Genomic DNA, 12,009 nt, shown 5'->3' on the forward strand with positions numbered 1-12,009 from the left:
CCTTAATTGTAATCTATTGAATTCATATTATCTCTGTCTGATTGCATTGTTCTGTTTGTACCTAACAATAGCCTTATGCTATCCATAACTTTAATAAACATATCTCTATGTCTTTAGTAAAGGCACTGTTAAAAGCTGACTATGCCAAATGCAAGGATAAAGCCTGGAGGCATAATATGTGTGACTAAGTATGTGTGCAGTATTAATCAGACATTTCCAAGGTATAATAATGCAACCACATGAAATAGGGCTAACTTGCCCAGCTCTTCTTTGAGGATACCAGGATTTGCTGAAGTCTAAAAACTCATATTTTTTCTAGTGCTCTGGTCAGTATCTGCATCTTCGAAAGAAAACACAATTGCTCCCAGGACTATCCATCTCCTCTAGCCACGGTCCTGCAGAGTCCCATGGAGAAGCCCAGCCCGGGCTGTTTCCCAGCAGAACCTCATGAAAGAAGAAACGTGATATTTCCAAATGGCTTCAGTGGAATACACTGTCATGAAGAAAGCCCCAGCAATATCTCCACACTGGCCTTTCTGCTCCATGTTAGGTCAAGGACATTTAAGATATCTGCAGTTTGTAGATATCTTTGACTTCCATGGGTAGCTTCTTCTCTGCATTTGGTCAAGGCTCGAATGTCACCTCCTCAAGAGACTGCTCCTATTATCCCATCTCTGTCTCTTATACATCATGGGACCTTGGAAAGCTACCTATGTCTCTGGGCTTCTGTTTTCTCCTCTGTCAGAGGAGGGCCACATCACCGCCTGCTTCACTGACGTTTTGTGGGGTCTAAATGATTTAATAAATATAATTCCCTCAAAGAATATCTTTGCATTTTGAACTCTACCATTATCATTATTGTTATTGTTATTATTCAAACACTTGCTTCCTTTCCTTACAGTCACTCTAACACATTTACCAATTTCTGTGTCTTCAAAGTATTACCTTGGTCACTGTTCATTTGGTGGTTTTCAATGAACTTCAACCTGACAGGTAAATGCCATGAGATCACCCTTCCTGTCTTTGCATGAGTGCATCTCAGTTGACTAGAATGGCATCTGGCACGAAGTCATCACCAGACAGCATCAGAGGAGTGAAGGAATGCACACAAAAAGGCTGACAGGCATTCTTCTCCAGAATAACGCTGGATCTCTCTTCCCTGGTGCAGGGAAACACCAAATACATTTCCAACTTTTTGTATTTGGGAAACTTATGGCCATTCTAGACTTTATGGAATCTCAGAGATTTATGTTACCAAATTTAGCCTCAGCAGTCTTCATAATATTCATATCAGATCATAAGAGAGAGAAGGAAACAGAGTTACATTCATAATTGACAGTCATCCATCTAATTAACGGAGAAAAATCCAGAGAGTAGGACTTAGGGTACTGTAAAGCAATTCAATAGTTCCCAAAAGGAAACATGAGATGCCATTGTACAAACATAAACAGTGCGCTATCTGAAGCCGGTGTGTCTGAAGAAAATCATCTAATGCTTGATTCACACACAAAAAGAAAGTAGGAAATAGGCTTTAAAGTATTCTGACTAAATTGTCTTATTTTATAAAATGGAGTGTTATGAAAATCTTAATAAAAGGATGTTATATTCTAATATATGTCTCCAGAAATATCTATTGGCATTTTTGAATAGAATATTCAGAATAGTTAATAAAATAGATCCCATTTTGTGTAATGAAGATTATTAAAATATTAAAATTTATGTTCTCCATTTGTGTATATGCATGTATATTGCACGTGTAAATAAACAGGAAAAGGTCTTGAGGGAGACACCAAAAGTGACAGTAGGAGTTGTCTTCAGGGAGGAGCAGAGGAGATTAGAATTGCTTGAGGTGGTCTAAGTGGTCTCTAGTCTTATTTGTTATGTTAATTATAATTTGTTATAAATTGTATTGTTAATTACATTTGTAATGTAATGTAATTTGTAATGTTAAGTTTTTAGATAAAAAAATATATACCCATGCCTTGTTTGATTGATAAATTTGATTTAAAAAATAAAAACACACATTTTCCATGTGTTAGGAAATTGCCCTCAAATTCTGTTTGTATATTAGACTTCTGTATGGTTAATCCCCCGCTTAACCGACTGAGCCACCCAGGCATCCCCTCCTGTTTTTAAATGGAGCTCACTGAGAGCGCCCCAAGATGTGGTTTCCTTAACCAATGGTCCCTTTCCTTGCTCAGTGACTGGAGACAGATTGTGTGGTCAGATTTTCAGTTTTTTCAACTTTCATCCTATTTGAGCCACATTCTTTCACAGTCATTCATTACATAATCCTTTTTTTTTTTCCTTTGGTCTGTGAATTGTTGGAACTCTGGTCTACATTCCCTCTTGCTATGATAAAATCCCCACGACATTGTCACTTTCTCCCAGGGTCCTTCTGCCCTCCGGAGCACCAGGGTGTTCTCTTTTGTTGGCGGTGATTCTATCCAGAGAGGCAGTGACACTTGCTGCTTCTTCCACCGCTGACGTTGTCAGCTGCTCAGCTCTGCCTGGAAAAGAGACTTTCAGTGGGTGTCTTGATAACTGATGTCTGCCGGCACCACAGGATGTGGAAGTGTTTGGGGTTTTTGTGTTTTGTTTTTTTCTGGCCAAAAGGTCCCTTAGTAATCATCATCAGTGGTTTCATTTTTTGTTTCTCTCTACATTCAACCTCATGCAAATATCGCACTATGTGTGGGGCCTGAGAATCCTGATGGCTACATGTAAAGATTTTCCCTCAAACTGGAAAGCAAATGGGATTTTCAAAAGCTGGCTTTTTCTTCTTAAGAAGAAAGATTTCTGTGTCTCTCCCAAGAGATAAGCTGCAATGTGGAAGAAAAACATGCAAAGCCTGAAAATTCCCTATTAAATGTCTCCTTTGCTTAGAAACTATTTTTTTTTGCTATTTTCTTTATTTTTATGAAAGAATAAGGAAAAACAGCTTTAACAGAAATTGATGTGTGTTCACTCTTCCTGTTAATTTCCTCTTTTCAGTATTTAAAATTTTTCTCCCAGCTTTATTGAGATATAATTGACATATAACGTTATATAAGGTTAAGGTGTACAACATGTTGATTTTTTTTTTTAAAGATTTTATTTATTTGAGAGGGAGGGAGAGAGAGCGCGCATGCGTGAGTGGGGGGCAGAGGGAGAGGGGAAAGCAGGCTTCCCACTGAGCAGGGAGCCCCACGTGGGGCTCCATCCCAGTAGCCTTGACCCAAAGGCAGAGTTTAACAGATTGAGCATCCGGGCATCCCCAACGTGTTGACTTGATACACTTAAAAATTGCAAAATGATGAGCACAACTGCATTCACTATCTGCATCTTTTGCTTCTGTGCGAACAGTAGATCACGGTTTCCGGGTGCCTTAGCTGTTAGGAGGGATTACGCAGCTGGATTCCAGCCGATGGGGTATAAGCAATGTGACCTGCATGATTTCAGGGTCTTGCTGCTCTGAAACCTCCCGCTTGGCCCTCAGTGCTCTCCTTTCTGTAGGCTTTGTCTGAATTCAAAGGATCATGTGGCTAGCTCTAAGAGAGGATGGAGAGGAACAATGGGACCTACACCCCTGCGAGACGTCTGGAGCAGAGTACTTACTCCGCCAGCTAACCCACTTCCTTCCAGCAGCTGCCTTCACAGTCCATGCAGGCTTGTACTTAGTCGGTGACTCTGAGCTACTGCATCCAGGTTGTCTTTTTTTTTTTTTTTTTTAAGATTTTATTTTATTTATTTGTCATAGAGAAGCGAGAGCAAGCACAGGCAGACAGAGTGGCAGGCAGAGGCAGAGGGAGAAGCAGGCTCCCTGCCAAGCAAGGAGCCCGATATGGGACTCGATTCCAGGATGCTGGGATCATGACCTGAGCCGAAGGCAGCCGCCCAACCAACTGAGCCACTCAGGCGTCCCCAGGTTGTCTTTTTTAATCCACATACTCCAGCTCTCTCTTTTGCGTGTGTTCCCACGCAAAAGTTCACACCTTGCTTCATCAAGTTCTCCCCGACCTTGCATTTCCCTGCGTTTCCTTTTGTAGTTCTCATCTTGCCTCTTTCTGAAGAGTCTCTCCCTTGGTCTCCTCTCCGCGTGGGGATTCGGGAAGTCCCACCACCGCTTACGCAGCGCTCCGCACACTCTCCCGGGTATTTAATTCCATTTCTGTCTTTCTCCCTAACATTTAATAACCGATTTCAGAATGCGGGGGCACCTGGGCCGATCAGTTGGTTAAGGGATCGTCTCTTGGTTTCGGCTCAGGTCAGGATCTCATGGTCGTGAGATCGAGCCACGCATCGGGTTCCGTGTTCAGCAGGGAGGCTGCTCAAGATTCTCTCTCTCTCCCTCCCCCACCTCTAAAATAAATCTCTCTCTCTCTCTCTCTCTCTCTCTCTCTCTCTATATATATATATATATATATATATATATATGCTTATATATAAGCTTCTCTCCAGCTTTACGTTTTTTCAATGGCATGCCTACCTCTACCCCGAGTGTCGGCACTAGTGCCCTACCTGCCCTTCTACCCACGTGCTACATGAACGCACGCTTCTCTTCTCACTGAGCGGTTTCTCTGCCTTTTATTACCAAACTCCAGTTTTCCTCTCAAGGAAATCAATCATCACTGCTTCTCTGAAAACTTTCCCGTTCTTCCTGGGGCAGGACTGTGCGCGCTCTCCCTTCTGATCTCACCGGAACTCCCACTTCTCTCCATTATGAACAGGCACCACGAACGCTTTCCATGTTTACGTAGCCACCAAGGTTACGAATTCTTCAAAGGCGGGTGTCATATCTTATTTATTTTGGGGTATCTCATTTTTCAGCAGAGCACCTGTCGTCACAGAACAAACAGCTAGTGAAGGTAAACTAACAAATGATGAAACAAGCCTAAAATTTACTACGGATTTTAATATTTACTATAATTAGGAGGCATTTCCTTTACTGGGCTACATGCAAGAATTACGTAGACAACTCGCCCAGCTTTTAGTCCTTTGCCACGAATACCAGAGAGGAGTTTGTTGTTGTTGTTGTTGTTAGTCTGAAATGAGGTAGCTTGATTTGGTGGTGGTGGTCCATACAGAGATTTACTTCTAGTCTGTGCCGTAGGCTTCTGTGGGACAGCTGAGTTCACGAAGTGTTTGAGTGTTGAACCATTTCTATCACCTTCCCAGGGACAGACTTATTTTGTGCACATGGTTATATTTTATCTTTATAGTTCTCTTATCTCATTGGAGAATCAAAGGCCGGAGTATTGGTATATCCCTCACAGGAGGGATGAATACAGTAACCAAGCAAGCAAGCAAACAAACAAACAAAAACACTCAAAAGAGCTTTATATGATAAAAGAAATCTATTTACCTTTAAGTCACAGTAGAGGCAAGTTGTCTGGAGAACTCTATCTGGAGACTTGACAAGAGGAACTGTGATGTGTACACGTGCCACTGAATGGACAATAGATGTAGAGAAATTTTCATTTAGTCCTCCTCCAAGGTCACCCTCCTTGGTTTTAAGACAGATAAAACATAAGCATGTTTCTGCTGTGTCTCCCTTTATAAAGAGAAGAAACAGAGCAAGAATGGGTAGTTGAGGGAGATTGCAACGTAAAAAAGGCACAATAGTATCTGTGTCAAACAGTTGGTTAGCTTTGGATTGGAAGACATGCATCACAGTAGGAAATGGAAAGAGCCTTATTAACCAACGATTTTAGGCAATACTGATACTAAATGTCTCCAGAAGAGGACTAGCTCGAATGCCTTCTCTTCCATGAAGTCTTACCTAATTCTCTCTACTTGAAAGCAAACTTTCCCTCTTTGGAACTCAGCTGTGTGTGGATTCTGCTTCTCCAGTGATCTTTACTATGGTGCATTTCTCCTTGCCACGTCTCCTAAGCCACTCTGCAAATTCTTTGGGTTCAAGAACATCATTCAATTGTACATGTTGATATGATCAGTAGCAGTAAGATGATGCCTTGTGCACCGTGGGGTTCAACAAGCATTTATTGGACTCAGGATACTGACCAGTTCCTTTCTGTAGGCTAGAATGAAACCTATCAAGCAAATGACACTCATTTCTTTCTCTACATGCAAATTTCCCAGCAAACATTTTCAGAGTGCTTTGTCATAGGCACCACTTTGTGTGGGATAACTTTCAGCAGATTTCTGCTGGAATTCCACAAACATTTATTGAACACCAGGTGAAAGGGAAGAATTGAAAAAGGCTGGTGTTTGGAGTTGACTTTTTGCAGTTTCAGAGACCTACCTCTGACAAGAATGAAATTCCTTTGGCATGCATCTCAGACTGCTTGTCAATGATAAAGAGAATTTCCTCGGTTAAGTGCATCTGTACATGTGTCCCAGGGAAATTCAGAGAGAAAAATGGGTTCTTGGAAGATGTAGATTCAGTGGTGTGGGCTAAGATTTTCTACAGAGGCAACTACTGTGTTTGCACCCTTGTTCTCTCCAGTTAATTCAAACCAATGCTGAGTAGAAACAGAGAGGTGGTTTGTTATCACTGAACATGGATGATAATGACTTCGGAATCAATACCTGCTGAATTTTTCTCTTTCTTCTCCCTAAACATACAGACGCTGCTCGATCAAAGGCAGGACAGTGTTACAAAAGGATTGATTTACCATTTCCAAACACATGTGGCTGGACTTGCAACCAATTGTGTAAGCTACCTTAAACCCCTTTCTAGAAGGAAGCGGACTGTAAATAAATAAGTAAGGGGGCTGTATTTTCCTGCCTTCATGAGAATGGATTTCTGGGCTCCCTTCTTTCTGGAGAAATTGATGTGGTATGTTCTGCTGCTAACCCCACATTGTAAATAACATTTTGACTTTGAGCATCCTGGTGAAATATACTTAAAAATAAATCAGATGGGGCTCTAGGCAAGGATAAATTTGGAAATGGGTACCTGCTATGGCTCTGCACTCCGTTGCTGTAGGGCTATGCTGCCCAAACTCTATTCCTCTTTCGGTCGTAAAAAATAGGAATTTGTGTTTGCAAATGATCACACGGACTTTTTCTTTTCCATTGCTACTTCATGCGTGGCTTTCCTGGGGATGTCAACAGAGTGGGTTAGCACAATAAAGACAGATGGCGGGGAAATAATTCTGAAGGCTTTTTTGTTGTTTTTGTCTTTCTTTATTGCAGTGCAACTATTACAGGCACTCAGAGGCACTCATTCTTAACTAGAGACTTTGCCATTAGCTTTGCGCTCTCTCTAGAACCAGTTGCCTTTTCTTACCCTAACGAGGGCAAGATTTTTTATTAAAGGGTGGACGAGCACTTGATACTCGGTCACTCTTACAGAATTTAAGGGAAATTAATGTAAACTGGGCCCTCCAACTGCAGGGGAGAAACCAGGCGTCAGAGCAGCTGGTGTGGCCATGGATTACAAACATGTCTTAACATGTCTTCCCATCTCTGTCTCTTCCTATACTCATTTCCTTTGCAAATGCAAACTTCCCAGCTCCTTTCACTGGGGGGTGGGAACTATTTCCCCAATCCTTGGGTTTGGGTTTTCTCACTTCCTTTGGTCTCTAAAATGTAACAGATGAGAGAGCCGAGGAGCCAGTTATGAAGCAGACCTCAACAGATCTTGTGGTCTACGCTGTGCTGAACCAAACGCTGCAACTACTGTGCGATCATGTCAGAGCTACTCTGTTTCAAGAATGGGCTGATGTGGAGGACAGAGCAGTGGAGGAGGGTCCAGCTACGGCTGTCTCAGAACAGCCAGAACAAGCCAACCCGAAAATGTATGAGAGAGTGCATCGAGAATCAGCAGAGTGGCCAGCGGGACTTACAGAGCTGAGAGCAGGTGCCTAAGGGAGGCCAGTCTAGAACAGAAGAATCAGCCAACTGAGCCAAGGCTGGAGCCCTGAACTGGAGAATCAGGAGCTCATTCAATGCAGGTTGTTTGCAGCTTTCGAGTTTTAGGGAATTTTGCTATGTAGAAATAGCTAACCAAAACCTGTGCTATCATGAAGACCAAATTAATTTTTGAGTTAGATCAGTTGGTGTTCAAATCCTGGCTGTAGCAAGCAAATGGTTAGCTTTATCAAAGTTTTTAACTTAGTTTCCTCATTTGAAAAGTAACAACACCTACATGTGTCTATTTCTTATAAGGAACAGAAATCATGCATGTCAAGCATGCGACTCTAAGCAGATGGTAGCTATTACAAGTGCAGGAAAGTACTGGAAATGAGAAGAAGAAAAGAATGAGAGTGATAAGAGAAGAGAGAGAAGAATGAAAGGCGGAGAGGAAAGAGAAATGGGGGAAGGGGAGAGGGAGGGAAAAAGGAGAAATGGGGGAAGCAGGAGGGAGGTTGAAGAGTTTGGGATAATCTGGAGATAGAAAATTGAGGTTGGAAGGCTGTCTTCAACCCTTTCCTTAAACAGGGCTTGTGATCTTTGTCTGTATACAGAGAAATTACACAGTCAATGCTACCGAGCCCATGCTAACACCTTCAGAAACTATATTTCATTTTACTCTCACAGCCTTCCTGTTAGTTAGTTCTGCTTGTTACCCCCATATTACAAAGGAGCAAACTAAGGCTTGGAGGGTTTAGGGATCGACTCAAGGCCACACAGTTAGTGAGGGATGGGGCCAAGCGAAGGGGTGAAACCAGGTTCTCTTAAATACCACAGAGTACACTTCTTTCCTAGGAAGGCTGCATTTAGTGGGTAATTTGAGTTTTACAAACCTATCATAATGGACCATGGAAAGACTCCCCTCTAATCAAAAAGGCTTTGTAAATCAGATCTATCTTTTTTTTTTAATTTTATTTACATATTTGACAGAGATCACAAGTAGGCAGAAAGGCAGGCAGAGAAAAAGAGGGGGAAGCAGGCTCCCTGGAGAACAGAGAGCCCAATGAGGGGCTCGATCCCAGGACCCCGGGATCATGACCTAAGCTGAAGGCAGAGGCTTCAACCCACTGAGTCATCCAGGTGCCCCTAAATCAGATCTATCTTAAGGGCACATCTAACTTTATAAATCAGACACATTCTTGAGAATGCGTTCAGTAATGTTAGGTTCATCTTTTAAATATCAGAGAACCTGGGGGCTTTGTGGGTTCCCAGTGACAATTCCTTTGTCTTCATCTTTCTTCTGGAATGAAAAAGAGACCCTTTGCCTTAGAAAGTTGGCAGGGTATAGATTTCATAGCCACTAATGCAAGAACTGGAATTTTATACGAGTCAGGTCAGGAGCACTACTTTGAATCAGATCTTAGAAACCAGTGACAAGATATTTTAACTAACGACACACTTGCTGTTTGACAACTTTCCCCAACCAGAAGAAGTATACTTTAAAACAAACTCAAAAAGTCCAAGGGATTTGGGGATTTTGCTTTCTCACATTTCAAATGTGGAAGTAGGGGACGGAACATGCTCTATTTCTAAGCCTTGACTGATCCCTGAGCTGTCATTGTCTTTACTGCCCTGAACACACGACTCTCCTCATCATTATGGATTTCAGTGAAGGAATTTCTGACCCAAAACCTGTATTGCAAAGGACTACCCATTGTTATAACACCAGACTGGTGAGGGTTTCAGGATATACATTTGCAAGTTACTTAAAAACCAAGGTTTCTCCCACTTTCTGAAAGTTTGTGCCTCTTCACTTTCACAAAAGACCCACATTAGTAATTGATTTTCTCACCTAAAGGAATAGGGAAAGTATTTTTGCTTTTTATCAAAAGAGGTGAAAAGCAAAAATAGCATTGAGCACTGCTTTTGCAAATTCTTATAGAGGTGGTACCTCCCCAAATCCTTTGCTGCCCCATACCCCCCCCACCACCTTCCCAGCAGCAGGAGTGGCCCCTCCAAGCTCCTTCCCCTGGAAAGACACAACATCTCAGCGTTCAGCCATCAGAGCTCTGAACGGTATCTGTGAGCGTCTGTGCTGTATCTCCATTTATTTTGTGTTTCCATTAGCAAGATGCATCCTAAGGTATGAGAAAAGTCTAAGAGAGGTTATATTTTTGGGTCTGGGGACACACAAATATTTTTCCATATATATCACTGGTAATTCGTTTCCTGACTTTATGCCTCTTCCGCTTAGGAAAATTTTCACAGGAATACTCTACTTTCGAAGAGCAGGGGAAACCTGCACACCTATACCACTGAGTTTCGTTTGTCATCTCAGGGAATGATTTGGGGGATCTCACGTTTGGAAAATTGAGTCTCACTGCCTTCGAATAAGTTGTAATTCAGAATTGCAACGAAGCGCCATGACTTCCAGCAGCTAAGAGAAATCTTGAGCAAGATAAAATTTCAAGTGACCCATCTTTGACAAAATCAAATGGGCTCACAAAATTATCTTCCAGAGCTTGTATGCATATTCCAGAGCAATCCCTCTGAGAAAAAGAGCTTCTAAGCACAGCAGGGTCTGAATTGATGGCAAAACCATTAAACCCGTGATTGCAGCTGAACCAAAAGAGAAGGAAAAGTATTCTTCATGTTTTTCAGAACATGACATTGAAATGTAGAAACTTAAGCATGTTCCAGTCACTTTTCTTATTTTTATCTCAGGATGGCACATAAAAACTCTTCAATATTCAAAGCACCACAAACTTAAATACGTAATTTTTGTCTTCTAGGAAGATCTGTCCAGCAGCTTCCTTTTTAATGCATTATTTATTTTTATACTTGACTTCACAACTAAGGACATCTTTTCAAAATGGAGATAATTCTGAAAAGCCACAGTGAGACCTCTATTCATTTGGTTGACTTAAAGACAGTACCTTATTTAATAAAACCAGGAATCCTTTAACGGGCAGGGACTGGGCCCAAACCTCTTAGACCATGTGTCCCATTTAGAACAGAGAGCATTGCTTGAGTCCCTACAATTGCCCTTCCAATTCTGTCTTATTCTCATTCAATTCTAATATCTACCCACCTCAGTAGGTGTTACTGTCTCCGTCTCCATTTTACCCGTGAGAAAATGGAAGGAAATAACTTGCATATCGATCTGTAGGCCTAAAGAAGTGCCAACATGGAGATTCTGGCCCTCATTCATCGGGGTCTCAGTTTCCTGTTGCTTCCTGGGTATAAGGTTGCCTTTCTGGGGGTTTATGTTATTGAATATTCTCCTCCTCCCTGGAGAACTGAAGAGGTGATATGAAGCAATACTGGCGTCATCATCCAGATTTTCATACTGTCTGGATATGTGTTCTCCTACCAAAAATAAATAAATAAATAACGCATCCTTTCTATGCAAACAATCTTCCCACCACTCCCGGAAACTCTAGGTTCTGACAGTCACTTGAAGGTAATAATCCAGAGACTATGTAAATGGTTCTGGCCACAAAACAGGCCCCGGGAACCAGCGAACCATGAGTAAAACAAGGACAATGAAGCTCAGAAATGCAGTTATTAATTCACACCATCAGGATTATTGCTTTTCGTAAAGGTATTTTTAATGAGGGGAGATAAACAAAGCTTTTAAAAATACACACTATTGTAATTCTGGATCATTGATTTTTAGTGATTTCCCTGGGGCATACACTTGCTTATAAAATTTTTTTGGTAGGGGTGAGAAGTTTGTGTTACATAAACTGATAGGGGCAGAGAGGTCTTCTGCTCTCTTTGAGACAAGGGACATTCATTATTTATGCATTTTTATTAGGCAACTGTTACCACAAACTTGCCAAAGAAGACCTGAGCATGTGCATAAGTGTGTATTTTTTTTTAACTACTCTAAATTCCCCAGTGTGGGGAGAAGAAAACTCCGAATTTGAACATGTAAGATACAAGTCACGGTGGCATCTGACTATGTGTGCACACACGCATGTGAAATGCTTGCTTGAAGACTTGCAATTTGATTTGCACAACACTTAATGTGCTTATTCGATTAGGTGAGTCCTCTGAGAGTTCAGGGAGAGATGTCTCACGGACCCTAGTCTTGAGTCTTTCTTGCGAAGTGGTGTTTCCCATATGTGGTCTTCCTGCTTTCTTTGTTGCATGCCTGTTCTAAAGTATAACAATGTTCATAAACACAGCTTTCACCTTCTGCTA

The sequence above is a fragment of the Mustela lutreola genome, chromosome 4 (genome assembly GCF_030435805.1).
Source record: "Mustela lutreola isolate mMusLut2 chromosome 4, mMusLut2.pri, whole genome shotgun sequence".
NCBI classification, from domain to species: Eukaryota; Metazoa; Chordata; class Mammalia; order Carnivora; family Mustelidae; genus Mustela; species Mustela lutreola.